The sequence below is a fragment of the Scyliorhinus torazame genome, chromosome 10 (assembly GCF_047496885.1).
Source record: "Scyliorhinus torazame isolate Kashiwa2021f chromosome 10, sScyTor2.1, whole genome shotgun sequence".
NCBI lineage: Eukaryota > Metazoa > Chordata > Chondrichthyes > Carcharhiniformes > Scyliorhinidae > Scyliorhinus > Scyliorhinus torazame.
Window position 1 is genome coordinate 187,463,566 of NC_092716.1, and position 12,234 is coordinate 187,475,799.

A 12,234-nucleotide genomic window follows, 5' to 3' on the forward strand; every position below is an offset into this window, starting at 1 on the left:
AAACCTGCAGATAAAATAACAGCTCAGTCTGTATCTGAACTCAAAACATTTAAATGCACTGCCAGACAAAATGGAATATTTCGCTTTTTATTTAAATGTCATGAAAACAATCATTTATAATCACTGACAATCCAACGATTTACAGTAAAAAATAAATACTGTGCTATAATACAACTCTACATCAAGTACCTTTCTTTTCTGACCTGATGGGATTGGAGAAGCAGGCACAAATTACATTATATACACAGTAATCAGTATGTACATCTAGTTATTCGCAAAAATAACTCAACACATTATTTCAGATCCTCTGATGGTGAAATGATGAGCCCATCTGAACACTGGTCACTGGAGGATTGTGAAGGGGGTGCTTAACCAAATATCTTTAACACAACAGCATTCCCCATTTTGCTTGGTGAGTCCCTGAAAATGTCTTAGTCCAGCACCTTGTACTGAACTGGTCACAAAACACTACCACACAGTTTCACCATCGTTAGCACAAACTTCTGAGGACATAGCGAAAGCTAAATACACAAGGCGTTCAGCTCCACTGCCAGCCTCTCCTCAACAGCTACTCATGTGAGTAGTTATCTGTGTGCTTAACATGCTGGAACTCCTCATTGAAACTGCTGTGCTTATTGAAAGCACTGGAGTGAACAGGAGAGGGCGCAGGGGAAGCAGGCTGTTCTGAGTAATTAGCATATGCTCAGACAAGCGGATGAGATGATCCATTGTGCAATAAAATTATATTGGCTATACAGTGCAGTAACATATGCAGTCATTTTCATGAGGATACTCCTTTCCTCATTAGAAAGCTTTAAATAAATGTTTAAAATAACAGAGAAAGGATTTAATTCAAACATGGGGAAATCATGACCATGTCATCCTCTGAAGGAGAAAGAATGAGGGGAAGCCATTGATGTGGGTTGTAAGATTTTGCACAGCTTTCCTGCTGCTTGCGTGAATAGAGTTCACCTCAACCTATTTAGCACTCTGCGGATAGAACTATGAATTACTTGTTTTAAAATAACTGATAATTTATTACAAAATTGACTCATGAACGACTGGAAAGATGAGAGTTAACATCTTAATAAAATTCCAGATGAAATAATTTGTTGTCAGCAGCTACTGAATTATTAAAATGACAATGTATTGGGAGCTAAATTATGTTTGTGATAAATATTAACAGGGAAACTGAGAGTCATACTGTCTTCAAAGGGCAGTTATTTTATTTCTGTTTTCACCATTTTCTCCCATCTGGATAAACCCCGATTGATCAGTGGTATACTAAAGAGAAGGCCACTTTACACTCGAATGTCACAGCTTGTTTATTAATCTACATTAACAATGTTATAGCTCTTTCTGGGCATCAGAAATTAACATAATTTACACTTCAAAGTGGAGTACAACCTTAATAGAGGTTGCAGTATGAACCCACCCACACTCTGCGATTCTGTGGGCACTTCAAAAGCCCACAATTTAGCGAAATAAAAGCAAATGATTGAGTACACATATGTCTCTGTATGTGTGTGTTTATTTTTGTATTTGTGTGAATAGTTGTGTGTGTATTTAATCACGAATTTGTTAGCTGGAGGTACAGGATGGGGGGTGTATACATGCTTAGATGTGCGTTTGAATGATTTGTGCAAGTGTGCTTGTGTGTCTGTTGAAGGTGTGTAAGTGTATTGTCATGTGAGAGTACCTTTAAGAAATGGGTGTTTAAGAAATGTACCTTTAAGAAATGGGTGTTTATCAGTGATGTCAGAGTGTGGGTGGAGCTGGGCTGTCTGTCCGCTTTTTACTTTTGTTTTAGGCTTTTTGCTGCAGGGTGTGTTTTAGTTTCGTTTTCAGAGCTAGATAGCTGCAGTCACAGCCAGAAGGGGTATTAGTCTCTCTCTCTGTAATCTAAACATTGTAAATTGATCCTTTGGTGATTTAAAACTAATAACTGCTCTCAGTAGTGACTTTAACCTGATGTGCTTCTGTTAAAGGTTTTGTTTTTAAGTCTTATGGATGTTAAAAGGACAGCTTAAGGATTACGTAGTGCTTTATTCTTTGGGGGTTGTATTTGAATTAATAGTTGCTAAGATGTTCACCGTATGTTTTAAAAAGGTTAACTTGAGTTCATAGAATAAACATTGTTTTGCTTTAAAAAGTACTTTTCCATTTCTGCTGTACCACACCTGTAGAGTGGGCTGTGTGCTCCCCATACCACAATCTATTAAAAGTTGTGGGTCAAGTGAACTCCATGATACACTTTGGGGTTCTCTAAACCCTGGCCCATAACAGTATATATATGTAAGAATGCAAGCAAGTTTACACATATATGTTTCTGCGGATGGTGATACAAGATGTTAATTTAGCTTATACCTTTCTGATGTAATTCCTTATGAAAACCACATAGATAATGTGCATTCAATCATGTTACTAGTCTGCTTTCAAGCCACTTCGCTTTAGTTATTTCACAGTCTGTTTTTTGCCATAACTAAGTAACACCTAAAATTGCAGTATTTCAAAATGTTGTTTACCATAAAATTTACCCAGGAAAATACAGTAAGGTTAAGAAACCTACACAGCAAATCTGGTAATATGACTATATATTTGTTGGCTTTTAAAGGCCTGCAAACAACAGACTGCAACTGCTAACCACTTACACAGTAATATTATTAATTCTTGTGTGGGTGTACAACAATACATGCATTTGTGTAACTGGCTTACCCATCCTTTTCATCTCCAGGAAAAGGGTTGAAATTGGGAAGGCGGGTGCAGTAAAAGTATTTTCTCTCTTTCCTATGCTCAAGAGTCATAATTAAAAGGTTTTCAGACAGTTACAATGGAGCACAAAATGGATCTCATTATGCAGAACGGCTATAAAATAATCAAAGGCAGCATCACTTTGGATCCATGTCATGAACAGAGGTTGTTGTAAGTTCTATAAAATAGAGCCCTCCATCTTTTAACAAGTGGGACACGGGCTTTAACAACGTGACAAACATGATACAACAGGTTACATTTAGATACCGTCATTAACAAAGTAAAATGTTCCAAGATGCTTAACATGACAAAAAATTGACACTGAGCCAGATAGGAGATATTAGGTGACCAAAAACTTTTGCCAAGGAGGTAGGTTTTAAGGAGCATCATAAAGGAGCGATAGAGAGAAGCAGAGACACAGGTCAGTTTAGAGATTGAATTCCAGAGCTTAGGGGCAGTTGATGGCACGGCTGATGATGAAGTGATGGAAACCAGGGATGCAAAAAGTTGAAGACATAGAGAGGAGTGAGGTCATGGGCGAATTTGAAAATGAAGATGAGAATCAAGGCATCTGGGGACTGGGAGCCATTATATGCCAGGAAGCACAGGGGTGCTGGGTGGACGGGCAGCTGCAATTCACCTTAAACTCTGATGAATTATGTTCCCTGCAGATATGCTGATTAATATGGTTGTGTGCTCCTTTCTTTATCACAATTGATTCAAAGATATTTTTTGTAATAATTTTTAGCTGAACAGAATGGAAAACTGGAACAAATGATTAAATCATGGATCCACATATGATTATAGAGCACATGATTTCCCAGATGGGGTGAGTCATTTGATTTCCTGGAAGTGTGATGACTGCATTTAACCCCACAAGCACTGGGAGAATAGGTACATTTTCCCAATTGTTAATGGGCCTAAATTTGCTCAGAGTAGCAATCAGTGCCAGATTGCAATTCGGTGCCCGATTATTTATCTCAATTATTCTTCGATCCTATCTCATCTTGTCTTCAGAATCAGGCCGGGCAAGATCCAAACAGTGCAGTGCATCTCCGGGGTCCGTGTTGTAACGCAGGAACCATACAATCCCTACAATGCCTTTCGGCCTATCAAGCCTGCACCAACCCTCCAAAAGGGCACTCTATCTCGGCCCACTCCCCCACCCTATCCCTGTAAGCCTGCACATTGATCATGGACAATCCACCCAACCTGCACATCTTTGGACTGTGGGAGAAAACTGGAGCACCCAGTGGAAACCCATGCAGACACAGGTAGAACATGCAAACTCCACACAGTCACCCAAGGCCAGAATTAAACCCAGGTTCATGGTGCTGTGAGGTGAATCGAAGTGAAGGAGAATATGCCCCTTTTGTACAGCACTAACAGCCATATACCAGGTAAGTTGAAAGGTCCTTGAGAGGCCAGGGAGAAGTTGTGAGTCTAAGGGAAGTGGATAGTATCTGCGGGGCTGGGGGAATCGGAGGTTGGGGGTGGCGGATTGGAAATCTGGGGGGTTGGATCTGAAGTCAGGGGGTGGATCTAAAATCAAATGGGAGTGGGGGGGGGTTTAGAGGTTGGGTATCGGAGGGGTAAGGCTTTGGGTCGGACTTGTGGAGGGGTGGGCATGTTGGGCCTTGGGGCGGGAGGAGGGTGTCGGACCTCAAGGCTGTGAAATGCCTCAAGGGGGGTTTGGGTTGTGCCCACAGGGGTGAGGAATTGGAAGCGGAGTCGGGCTCAGGCCTTGGGGTGGGGACATGTGGGGTCGAACCTCGGGTCTGGTAAGGTCTGGGGGTGGGAGGTGTTCCTTGCTGGTGGGGGAATCCTGTGGGGGGTAGCTCAGGTGGGGAGGTGAGGGGGGAACCCTGGATGGGATGGAGCAGGCTCAGGGGGTGGCATGTGGAAGGGGCAGTTGGGGGTGGGTTAATCCCCTGGGAGGGTCAGATTGAAGGGGGAGTCCCGTGGAGGGGAGTTGGCCTGGGTCTGTACAATTGCCACTTAGATGTTAGAAATGATTTCAATCCTTCTAACCTCTTCTGCATAACAACTAGTGTAACCCAGTCAGAATTAGCTGAAGTTTGCGATTCAAAACCCATTTTTGGATGGTGCCCAGTGCAGGTCAGTTGCCCAGGGGAAGTTTGCATTTCCAGGTGATTTCTATGCAAACCTTACCTGTGAATTTCTGAACAGGATTCCTAAACTCATCTTTGGAGTACCGCCCTCAATCCGATGCTGGGGAGCTCAGACGTTAAGGCCCGTTTAACATCAGTGAGTTATTCTGAGACATAGATAAGTGTGCTATAACTCTGAAACTGGGAAATATCTGAAAACAATTCCCATTGTGACACAGCGATTCAATGTTAAGCCTTCCTGATTCTTCTTGAATTATTTTCATATTAAAATAAAATCAATAAAATTGAGTCCAGAAAATATCTTTTGAGATTACCACAGAGAACCAGGAAGACGCCAGTTTACAACATTAATGGGGCACAGTAATCTTAGATGTAAGCACTTAATACTAAACTGGGGTGAGGGTTTGGTGAACATGCAGAATAGGCTAGACAGGGTTGCAGATAGGGTGGGGAAATTTAAGAAAGAGTAGATGGATAATTAAGTAGTGGCGCAGACAGATCATTTGCAGAATCTTGCTGGGTCCCACATTTTTCTGTATTTCTATTCCATTCTTTTTCATCAACAGCAGTCAGCATCTGTAGAAAAGACAGTCTATAGTTTGGATGTGTATGTTTCTTCGGAAGAAAATGAAGTGAGAGTTGGACAGGAAGTTGGCACTTGAAACTGAAGATCATCCATTCCTTACATACAATTTTGTGTCTGGTTCCTTCTATTTCTATATTTTTCCAGATTTTCAGATCCACAGTTTTCTGTTTTTAATCATTCTTAACCCTGGTCTAACATTTAGGACAAAATACTTGTGCATCAAATAACAAAATCAGCATTTAACTCAGTGACATTTCAGAAGAGCATTCAATCGATTACAGACACTTTTATACGCAAGTTTACATTTTGTAGGAATAGTAGCATTCTTAGTTTTGCACAATATAAACAGATTAAAATAGTTATTTTATTAATCACAGAATGGTACAATACATGGGATGTGATTCTCCCAAAAGATGACTAAGCTCGTGTGATTCTCTGACCTCGTTTTGCGTGAGCGAGAGCGCCATGAGGCAGGTGACTAGCGGGAGAGGCCAAAAACAAGGGGCGGGATTCTCCGAAACGGCGGCTAAGTGTTTCACGCCGGCATCAAAGGGCTCCTTGGCCCAGCGATTCCGTGGCCCACGGGGGGGCCAGCAGGGCGCCGGAGTGCACCGCGCAGCACCGGCTGCCGATACGGGGCCCTGCACTTCCGGCCATGGGTCAGCGCATGCGTGCGGGGGGGTGGCGCAACATGGCGGACCCACACAGCGGACCGGCTCCCACAATATAGGCCCCCCCCCCCAGATCGCGCGCGCCCGCCGATCGGTGGCCCCGATTGCGAGCTTGGCCATCCTGGAGGCCCCCCATCGGTGACAGATCCCCCCTGTCCCCCACCAGGGCGGCCGCGGACTGAGTCCGCAGTTGCCACCCCGAGTGCCTGCTGCGTGGAACCATGTTAGAACCATGCCGGCGGGAACTTGGCCAGATGCCGGCTGAGAATTGCCGCGGGGGCCCCGACCGGCGCCGCGTCGATCACGCGCGCGACTGCCGCTGATTCTCCTACCGTGCCGAGCGTGATTTCGGCGCAGAGAATCCCGCCCAAGAACCGTGCCGGGAGCCAAACCGTTCGTCATGCAACCGGCCCATACCAGTAGGCAAAATCGTGATCCTGCCATAGAATGGCGAGAAACTAATTACCACCACTGGGCATACTGCCCCTGTGCTCTGCGGGTCAAGCACTGGTTCGGGGGGGGGGCACCATGGGGGCAGGGATCAATCGTGCGTGGGTCCTCCACGGCAATCTCTGGACTGTGTGTTCCCGTTCCGGGGGCAACCCCTGTCTTTGTCCATCTATCCAATGATCACCCATTACCCCCACTGACTGCATAGGCCTCTGGCCGTGCGGCTGAAGGCTATTGCTAATAGGGAATCGGCAATCGTGGTTAAGTGAGTACTTCACGCATCCCAAGTGGATCCCCGTGGGTGGGCAGACCATGTAGGATGTGGGAGTCATTGCCTAGCATCCCAATCACACCTTGATGCATAGGCACTGTGCGTGTAAACTGTGGGAGGCAGTATCACAGACACTGAGGCCACCTTCAATCACCCAGGGGATGGGCCCCAGCCCCATGTTCGCGGCCGGGTGCGCGTGGGCAGGGGGCATCAGGTAGGTGGCGCGGGACTGCTGGTCAGCCCGCATCGTGGAACAAAGAGCCAGAGGCATCATACAGGTTGTGGTGAGGGTATTTTAATGTTCCTCGTTCAAGTATACGCAACTGCCCCACTCTCCGGATGGTGCCGCACAACTATCTGCACCCTGCCACCCCCCCCATCTCCCCACCCCAAAGACCCCCCAATGCACCCCCCCTCCAAACGTACACCCCACTCCTTACCGTCCACCTAACCCACCCCCCACAGTGCCCTCAGTGATCCTCGAGTGCTTGGCTTTCGTTGCTCTACCACTACGTCTAAGTATATGCCCATGATGCACATCAGAGGTGGTGGCAGCCAGCTGCTTACCTCGTCCCGTGGCCTTCAATGCCCCTGCAGTGCGTCGTCTAGGGGCTCTGGCGCCGGAGGGCCCCGGCGCACATGATGGCTGCACATGCACAGCTGTGCCGTCCTGTTCCAGGTGCTGGCTGCAAGACGGGGCCACATCAGAGGGGTGGAACGCGGAGGAGCTGGTGGCCACCATCGCCAGTCCATAGGAAGGGTCTGGGTTGCCGCCCTGGGTCCCTTCCTCCCGTTTGGCATCCATAGGGCCCTGGGGTTCACCTTGGGATGGAGGGGCATCTGGATTGAGCCTTGCTGGCCCTGGACATTCTGCCGGCACTCTCAGCCATGGCCGTCACCGACTGAGCTACACATTTTACACCTCCACTAATGCTGCTGATGTCGTGCACCAGGCTCTCCACAGCGGTGGCCACCCGAGCAGTGTTGAACTTGGTGCCTTGTATTGCCAGCGACATTTCTGCACCTGTAGCCTCTGGGACTTCACCAATCGACTATGAACCTGCTGGAGTGTCGCTGATATCGCCCTCTGAATGTCCCGACCGGTACCTAATGTCTCCTTCAGCTCCGGGATAGCATGTTCCAGTGGTTCAGCATCTGGCTGGGACCCAGCTGGGTCCTGGGATCCAGCAGCTCTGTAACTGCTATCTTGCCTGGATGTTCCTGCCTCCACCTGGTGTGTATCAGCAACTGTATGGTGCTCACCAGATTGTACCCCAGAAGCCTGTCCACTACTGTTACCCACCGAGGTGTGTGTCTCTGCGCTGGTGAAGGGTGGGGATGGCAGCTGTGGAGAATTGATTGTGGCATCCTCGGAGCTCTCCTCCAAGGTGGTCTCATGGGAGGCATGAGATCCTGATTATCACCACTTAAGCCCTATTTCCATACAATTAATGAGAGCCACCCCACATCTAGCGGCCTCCCGTCATTCAGCGGCCTCCCCAGCAAGTGCTCACGCTGGCGCCGATTCGTATTCCTTTTTAAAAACGTGAACCTGGTGGAAGGGCTTCTGTGGAGAGCGGAGGAGATTAGTAGCCATCTTTGCTCACAGGCAAAGAGCCCGGGGGCGCTGAACTTGCCATCCCAATGTTCGGTGGGGGGTTGGGGACACTCCGTAGGGGCAGGCTGTCATGGGAAGGTGGGGGGAGGGGGTGGTGCTTGAGGGGGGGCGGGGGGGGGGGGAGAACTGGGCTTGAGCGGGGACAAACGAAGAAAAGTAAAGCACAGAAACATGCCCTTTGGCCCTCCAAGCCTGCACCGACCATGCTGCCCGTCAAACTAAAATCTTCTACACATCCGGGGTCCGTATCCCTCTATTCCCACCCTATTCATGTAATTGTCAAGATGCCCCTTAAACGTCACTATCGTCCCTGCTAAAGAATAGTAAAGACATGTGTGGCATTTCACTGGTTACAGCCAACAAGTGCATTGGTCAGGTCATGGATGCCCTGTTTGCCCAGGCAGCAAACTAGATAAACATTGATCTGGCCCAGGCCCAACCAGATGCCCGACCAGGTCCAGGGGATTAATCGACGGCACGCACATTGGCTTGCGCAGCGTGGGCCGTCAGGGAGTACCCTACATCAACAGGAAGGGGCTTCAATGCCTCAACATCCAACTCCTGTGTGACCACCACACAACGATCATGCATGTGTGTGCACACTTCCTAGGGAGTGTGCACGAGAGCTACATCCTGAGGCAGTTGGACAACCCTGGCCTATTCGAGTACCATCCTAGGATGGCCGGTTGGCTCTTGGGGGATAAGGGGATTGGTGGTTGTCCTGCAATGTGGAAGAAAGTGCCAGAAGCATCATATTTCTCAAGTGCAACGTTTTATAATGCTGTCCATACGTGTTCCCAAATGCCCCTAGCCCCCGATGGTGCCGCCCCTTTCTCCATCCCTCCCAACCCTGTCCCCCACTTCATTCCCCCCCTCACCCCACCTTCCCCCTATCTGCCTTGTCCCCTAGTGCCCCCTCCGTGCTCTACCGCTGTGTCTGGGTGTGTCCCCAGGATGCACATCAGAGGTGGAGGCAGCCAGCTGCTTACCACGTCTTGTGCCTTCGATGCCTCGAGCAGGCGTCGTCTGGGGGCTTTGGCCAATTGCTGGCGACAAATGCCTTGCTGTGCCACACTATTCCAAGTGCTGTCTCTGAGGCGCCCCATTGTCAGGGGGGTGGAACGCGGGGGAGCTAGTGGCCGCCGTCGCCACTCCGTAGGGTGGGTCCAGGCTGGCACCCAGCAACCCCCCCTCGGTTGGTGCCCATAGGGCTCTGAGGGGTCACCTTGGGATGGAGGGGCAGCTGGATTGAGCCCCGGCTGCCCCTGCGTCATCTGGGTCTCCCAGTTTTGATGACTCCCCAATGTTAGCAGTATGTTTTTAAAAATAAATTTAGAGCACCCAATTCGTTTTTTTCCAATTCACCTACCCTGCACATCATTTTGGGTTGTGTGCGTGAGACCCACTCAGACAAGGGGAGAATGTGCAAACTCCACATGAACAGTTGGGATCGAACCTGGGTCCTTGGCATCCTGAGGCCAGCATGGTGTTGATGCCCTCGGCTATGCTCCTCAGTGACTGGCACATACACTGCAGCTCCTCGACAATGCCCACCTGTGAATGGGATATGCTCTGCTGGACATAGGTGGGTCGGGGCACGGTATGGTTCTGGACAAAGGTGGTGCCAGGCTCATGGTCATCGGGGAGGAGGGGGCGCGGTGCCAACCCACCCGTGCATCCCGGTGGAGGTCGTTGATCTTCTTTCGGCACTGGGTGGGGCCTGTCATCCTGGTGACGCTCCCCGAGCGGACGGCAGCTGCCACCTCCTTCCCAGGCGACACTGGCTGACCTGTGACTGACCTTCCGAGCCTCTGGGGAAACAGGGCCTCCCGTCTGCACTCGATCGCGTCCAACAACCTGGCCACGTCGGCATTCCCAAATCGTGAGGCTGGTTTCCTCGGTGGCATGGCTGCGAGCTGTCTGGGGTTTGCTGCTGCTCCCTCTTGTTGGCAGGGAGCTGAGGGCGGGGTCCCAGTGAATTAGCCGGCAGGACCATCATTTGCGGCATGAAGCCCATGGGGCCTTGTTAAGCGGATCAATTAACATTTGATGCTGATGACGGCCTCACCGGTCGTGCGTTGGGAAGCTCATTCCTGCTCGCTACCACACTTAGAAACTTTTCCATTAGATTGCGGACTTAGTCATTTTTTGGAGCTTGGGGAATTTCTCACTGATAAATCCCACACTTTTCCTGCAGTGGGGAACTACGGACACGGCTTCTCAGAGATTGGGGCGCTATTTTTAAAGGATACCTAGATCTCAAAGTGAGATCCCCCCCCCCCCCCCCCCCATAGACATGGGCAGCAAGCACAATTCTCAACCCCGGAGTGACAACCTCCCCACAATCACTAAAAGTTACCCCCCCCCCGCACCAGGCTTGATTGAGGGTGGCCCTGACCCACACCCATCCTTCCACATGGGCATTGCCCCTGGGTGAGCATACCCTGCCTTTGGGTTAGGGTCTTGTAGCCACCTGGGTTGGCCACTTGCCGACTTAAAATGGAGATCCGCAAAGAATGCAGGGAAATTCAGTCAAGCCAGGAAAAACAAGCAGGTGCAAAGTTTCCTGTGTATTAGAACTTGCAGAAACCCAGACAGCACTGAAACTAACAGCCATCTGCATATTAATGAGCGATCCCCGGGAACTCTTGGAAACACTTAAGGTGAATAAGGCCAAGCCAGACTCCTCGGCGCCAGCAGGAGTCAAGACAAAGGAAAGCCAACGGACACTTAGGAACCGCCCAGCGATCAGGGAACAGCTCCAGTATTGGGGAAATCGATCCAAGTGATCAGAACGTGGTCCAATCACTTGGAACCAGATACGGGGTCCGCCCCGAACGGCGCGATGCCCCTGGGGACTATAAAATAGAGTCCCCAAGTCCAATTCGTCCTTCTTGGCAGGGTCACTCAGCAGCTCGAAACAACCTGCCTAGCCGCTACATCAACCAAGTAAGTCTCCAGTCAACGCACGCTACGGGATAGACGCTCCTAGCTACCAGTCTATACCAGCTTTGAATCCTGCAGACTCAGAATCGAACGAAAGGCCATTTGTTCACCTGACTTGGTGGGCCAGTTCCAAAGCTAAGTATAGGCCTTTTAGTGTTAGAGATAGTCTAGTAAGTAGAGTTTTATGCATGAGTAGTGATTGACTGTGTATAATAAATGTGTTTTGATTTTAATCTTACTAACTGGTGTATTGAGTTATTGATCAGCACTTGAACCTGAACCTCATGGTGGTATCATAAAGATACCTGGCGACTCTAGAGCAAAGGTTACAGAAACAGAGCAAATTAAGTAAAGACACAACAAGCAACATTTAAGAGCCAACCAAAAGTTAGCAACCTTTACTGGCGACTCTGGTGGGACCCGACTTAGAAGTGGCCTAACCACTCCGGGTGAACCCAAAATTTGAATTGAGAATCCAATTGGGAACAGAAACATTCACAAGCGTTCAAGCAGTTCTGATCAATCCTCATAATTCGGAAGCGTGTTAATGCATACGTAACTAACAGGGCTATAAGGTAAAACTGATAGATTTTGTTGCGAAAAACTGTCGGGAGTTTGTATTGCGGAAAATAGCGAACGCCGTACATGTGTTTACAGCACCGCCTTAGTACCCCTCGTTCCAAATTTTAAAAGAGAGCATTCAGGTAGGAAAGATGGCAATGAAGGCAATGGAACGCCTCATGAACCCTCAGGAATTCGAGGTTGCAGTGACCAGCAGCAGAGTAGGACAGTGTCCCGTTTGGGAAGAA

The 12,234-nt window shown here is 48.9% G+C and overlaps 1 protein-coding gene across 4 annotated transcripts in view; it reads right to left on the reverse strand.

The window, feature by feature from the left end:
* Positions 1–71: 71 nt before the first annotated feature.
* Positions 72–12,234, reverse strand: part of lrrc56 (leucine rich repeat containing 56) — a 307,392-nt gene continuing 295,229 nt past the window's right edge. For 3 of the 4 annotated variants that reach the window (XM_072466142.1, XM_072466141.1, XM_072466140.1), the window contains one exon: positions 72–5,459. The gene's annotated coding sequence lies outside the window, so the exon portion shown is untranslated. The remainder of the gene's footprint in view (positions 5,460–12,234) is intronic. The other variant, XR_011933057.1, reaches the window with a different exon arrangement.